The 5,540-nt window shown below is 34.9% G+C and overlaps 1 non-coding gene across 1 annotated transcript; it reads left to right on the forward strand.

The window, feature by feature from the left end:
* The first annotated feature begins 339 nt into the window (after positions 1-339).
* LOC149966326 (small nucleolar RNA U3) lies at positions 340-563 on the forward strand. Its single transcript, XR_016474073.1, has one exon. It is a non-coding gene; the product is annotated as a small nucleolar RNA U3 (small nucleolar RNA).
* Positions 564-5,540: the final 4,977 nt, after the last annotated feature.

The raw sequence follows: 5,540 nt of genomic DNA on the forward strand, positions 1-5,540 counted from the left end.
CCCTGGTGGTAGGCCAACCACTGAACATGTTGGCCTAATTTAAAGGGGGACAGGCAGAAGAAAACCTAGGCCTTTAACAGTCGTATGTACTATCTTAGAATACGCTCTCCTTGGATCAAGTTTTCAATCTGCGTTTTTCGATTTCGGCGGTTGTTATTATTCATTTATATATTATATAATTCCAAAGGATTTTCGGTATTATTATAGACAGTATGAATTAACTCTAAAATTATAAATATTTTTGTTTTAAAATAGTTTAAATTGATTTTTCGCGAGGTCATTTAGTTAGTCTGAGGTTATCTCTTTTCCGATTTATGTTATCTCGAAAGAAGTTTAATCAAGATCATACTTCAAGGGATCATTCCTATAGTTGATCTTCTCGAATTTGTTCATCCAAATTCGAGGCCCCATCAACCACGAGGATGAGCTTCACGATCCTCTCCTGAGCGGGAAGCGGAGATCGATCATTCCCCGATTTATCGGGGAGTATCTTTCTCATTGATGATCGTTCCACTTTCGATCTAGTATCGATTGTCGGAGGGAGAGGATCGAACCTGACTGGCTTTTTCTTGTAATTATAAAATAAGTCACATAATGTTTTATAGTACATATTATATAATTCCATATAAGTTAATAAAAATGATATCTAAATAAAATATATAATTAAATTGTAAACTGTAGTTTATTTCGCTAGCATGGCGTACATTATGGTTTCTTTTCGCTTGTTAATGGAAAAGAGTAAGGCGTCATTTTACTCCGATTCTGTGGTGGCTAATCGTTTGAGTTCAAACATCCTTTTGCATCGTCGTGTACATAATTTCACTCGGGCGGGGGGCACATCTGCTCCTGGGTCCTAAATTATGAATTTGGAAGCCACTTATTGAGATTTTGTAAGTTATATTCTGTAGTTCAATTAGGCATCAGCGTTCAAAGCGGAATATTCTAGTCCTATGAAGTCCGGGTAGATATAAAAGTCTTTGTATCACATAAACGTAGAGCTGGGAAAAAGTTAAATTATTCTAGCTTAAATTAATTTCAGGGCATATGAATTCCGGTGTACGACTTGGTAGATATCAATCACGTCAACTGCCATAAGCGAAAGTAAAAGTGAACATAAATAAATTACGAAAAAGATGTATCACATAAATATAGAACTGGAAAAATTCTAGTTAAAATTCGATTCCAGGACATATATATTTCGGGGTACGACTTGATAGATGTCGCTAACGTTAGCTGTAATAATATAAAGTAAAGTAAGGGTAAGTAAATTACGACCAAGATAAGAATCAATGTATTACTTAGTACTGGAAAATGGTACGTAGCTCACTAGTTTAAATCCTATTCCAGGAACTATGTATTCCGAGGTACGCCACGAAACTGAATAACATTTTCATAACGTCCCTCACGGTAGTTTAATTGTGTTTGAAAAGGGAATGGGAAATACCCTAAAAGGATACCAGCATCTTAAAACCTTATACAGTCGTTCAACCACTCCCATAAAACATACCGCCATCTATCGGCAAAATCTCGAAAACAATCTTATTTAGAAACCCCCTTCCTCTCGAAACAAATTCAAACACGAACTATAAATAAAATCGGATAACTTAGCCAAAAAACTATTAGTTTTTCCCCCGTAAGATTGGGTAAATTCGGTAAAAAGAGACCAAACCCAATTTTCTGCAACGAACCGAGAGAACAGGGGGGAGGAAGGGGTTGGGTTGGTCCCCCCCCCCCCACCGGGCTTAAATCAACACGTATCGCCTTAAAGGCGTCCGCTTTATCCCAAAACAACATCGGATGTTATTACTGGCTCTCCTTAAATGAGAGTCTTCCCAGTCCCCCCGCCAGAGGACGCTCGAGAGAGAGGGAGGCTGTAGCCCCATTGGGCCCCCATCAGGGGGCTCTGTTTTATCAGTCTCACGGGCTGTGATTGATGAGAGTATCCGAAAGGTTTTAAGTGGTTTTCTACAACCTAAACAACGCTACACCGCCTCCCTCTGCCAGAGACCTTTTCCCGAGTTAAACTCGCGGAACGTTCGGAGCTCCATCTACGTTATATTTTTTACGTTATCGTAGAGTCGCTCTTCTAAACTATTTAGTTTCTAATCTGTAGACTAAGTTGGACGGGTGGACGCGATGAGGGGAAGCGAGCCGACGGGAGTAGCCCCCGCGTAAAGTACAGCCTAATCAATTTTCTAAGAGTCGTTTACCGCCATGTTATTTCGTAAGGGGGGGGGGGCATCTACAGCCCCATCTTGGGGCCTTTCTCGCCGCATTTGGGCTATTTCTCTTCCGGCCCCTTCTCCGAAGCTACCCCTCCCCCGGTTTCCTTTCGTAGTTGTCCAATATTCCTGATGAACGTTTAGAAACTAGAAGCTGGAGACGGAGTTATTAGAGTGGTTTAAAGGATTACTTGGTGTTTCGGTTGAAAGGGTAAGTTCGGGGGTACGGTTTACGCCGTTGGATAGCGGAGTTCGGTGGCAGCTGAGACCAGTAGGTGTGGGGAAGCATGCCGATCCATTTTGACGTTAATAGTTTTCGTCGTCTTCGTTTTAATTAAAGTTTTCGACACCAGTCGGCTCGTTGGAGCTGCTTACCTAATGCGCTGACGTGGATGTAGTTTACGCGCCACTACACCTGCCTTTATGTTTATATTTACCGCGGCGAATATTATTTTAGACGTATTTCGCGGTCGCGTAACCAAATGTTTCGTCGAAACCTCCGAAACGAGGTCCGAGAGAACGCGATGGCGTTGCCATGGCGACGAATCCGTAAGACGTCACGCCGTAATAGACCCGCTATTTAACCCGTTAAGAAATCAGTCGAGGCCTTTCTTCTTCGCATTCTCGGAATGAATAATTCGGCAACAATCCTCCAGGGGTCGCAGTTAACTTCGCCTTGGCGCTCCCTGGTGGCAAAGCGTAGAAATCATTAGCCAAAAGGAAGAGATTATGCTTTTCGTCCTCTCCGCCAGGAAGAGCCGCTTTTTTAAAGGGTGGCGAGGCAAACGGCGAAACCCCGAACGCCCTCTGCCGGCGTGCCTAGTGAATAAATAATAGGGCGAACATTTCCTTGTTTTTGAAACGTTGCCGAAGGAAGAACTTTAATCTGACTCCGTTGTTACGAAAGCTATTAGACAGAAGCTCTTATCAGTGGGAAAGACAAAAAAAAACGAGAGCGGCGGGCGACTAGGACGACATCTATTAAGCGGGGGTAGAAGTGGTAAAAGGGAATAAAATACAGTATAGATAACGGAGAGCCAGGAAATCCAAAATGTTTTCTATTTTTTATCCCTCATTATGGGTATCTTCAACGTGGGGGGGGGGGAATCAGGGCTGAATTAAGGCTCCATAAACAGGGTTTCCAGTTTTAAGGGCAACCTACGATTCTTAACAACGCTTTTCTACAGATATTACTTTACATGAATTCAGTTTCAATGTTTCGGATTTTTTCAGAGATGACAGCTACTAACACGAGTTTAAAGAAGACAGAAATGTTATAGCATCAGGTTCACTTACACAAACTTTTAAATATTTCTAGAATTTATTTCCAAAATGAGCCAATGAACAAATTTCTAAAAATTACTTTCCAAAATAAACGAATAAACAAATTTCTAAAAATTTATTTACAAAATAAACGAATAAACAAATTTCCAAAATAAACGAATAAACCAATTTCCAAAATAAACGAATAAACAAATTTCAAAAAATTTATTCATAAAATAAACAAACAAATTTCTAAAGTAAGCAAATTAAGCTATTTCTAAAGTAAGAAAATAAACCTATTTCTAACGTAAGCAAATAAAACAAATTTCTAAAGTAAGTAACTAAACAAATTTCTAAAGTAATTAAGCAAGTTAACCAATTTCTAAAGTAATTAAGCAAGTTAACCAATTTCTAAAGTAAACAGATTAACCAATTTCTAAAGTAAGCAAATAAATAAATTTCTAAAGTAAGCAGATTAACCAATTTCTAAAGTAAACAGATTAACCAATTTCTAAAGTAAGCAGATAAACAAATTTCTAAAGTAAGCAAATAAACAAATTTCTAGAGTAAGCAGATTAACCAATTTCTAAAGTAAGCAAATAAACAAATTTTCTAAAGTAAGCAGATTAACCAATTTCTAAAGTAAACAGATTATCCAATTTCTAAAGTAAGCAGATAAACAAATTTCTAAAGTAAGCAGATTAACCAATTTCCAAAGTAAGCAAATAAAAAAATTTCTAAAGTAAGCAAATAAACAAATTTCTAAGGTAAGCAAATAAACAAATTTCTAAAATAAACAGTTAAATACACTAATTTCTAAAATAAACTATTGAATACACAAATTAAAAAAATAAACTATTAAATACACAAATTTAAAAATTAAACTATTAAATACACAAATCTCTCAAATAAACAATTAAATACACAACTTCTAAAAAAAACAATTGAATACACAAAGTTCTAAAATAAACAATTGAATACACAAAGTTCTAAAATAAACAATTGAATACACAAATTTCTAAAACAAACAATTTCTAAAATTATTTTTAAAATAAAAAAACAAACTTCTACATATTACTTTTAAAATAAAAAAAAAAACAAATTTCGACATATTACTTTTACAATTAACAATTAAATTTCTACATATTACTTTTAAAATTAACAAACAAATTTCTACATATTACTTTTAAAATTAACAAACAAATTTCTACATATCACTTTTAAATTTAACAAACAAATTTCTACAATTTACTTTTAAAATAAAACAAACAAATTTCAGAAATTTATTTATGAAACAAATAAATAAATAAAATTCAAAAAATTATCTCTAAAATAAACCAATAAACAAAATTTTATAATTTTCTCTAAAATAAACAAACAAAATTTTAAAATTTATCTCTAAACTAAAGAAACAAAATTTTTAAATTTATTTCGTAATAAACAACGAAATTTCTAATATAAACAAATAAACAAGTTTAAAAAAAACTAAAATTTTCCTTCTTTGTTAAAAAAAAAACAAAATTTAATAATCGTTTAATGATAAATTAAGTATTTAGCTATTGAAAATCAAGAATTTCAAAATTGGGCAAAAAGCTTAAAAAGTTGACGAAGAATTTTGTAGCTTTTTTTTGCAACTCAACTAACCTAATAAACTGATTCTTCCTCGCGATTCTTACGAATCTTAATAAAATAATAAAACGTTTTGACAGAAAAGCGAGATTTCTTAGTCATGCAAATCTCTTTTCGACTTTTCTGGACATTCAAATGAAATTCTCAACTCCAACAAAAACACACCCATTACTCTAGTTTCGCCCCCTAGCGGAATTTAGCGAAATAATTTCCGTTTTCCCAATTTCATCTTCTTTAGGAAGAGGAAATTAAGAAAAGTTTGAGACAAACGTATCCTAAAACCGGAAAACAGACCAGCTTCTGGGTTTAAACCGACCAAAATAATGTGATAGCGAATTCTGATTTGTCCTATTTTTGACCAACAAACCAGGGGCGTGTGGAACGAAAGGGTTTTAAATTAGAGTAACAGAAGTCACTCGCTCTTTC

The sequence above is a fragment of the Leiobunum rupestre genome, chromosome 1 (genome assembly GCF_980474605.1).
Source record: "Leiobunum rupestre chromosome 1, qqLeiRupe1.1.hap1, whole genome shotgun sequence".
NCBI classification, from domain to species: domain Eukaryota; kingdom Metazoa; phylum Arthropoda; class Arachnida; order Opiliones; family Sclerosomatidae; genus Leiobunum; species Leiobunum rupestre.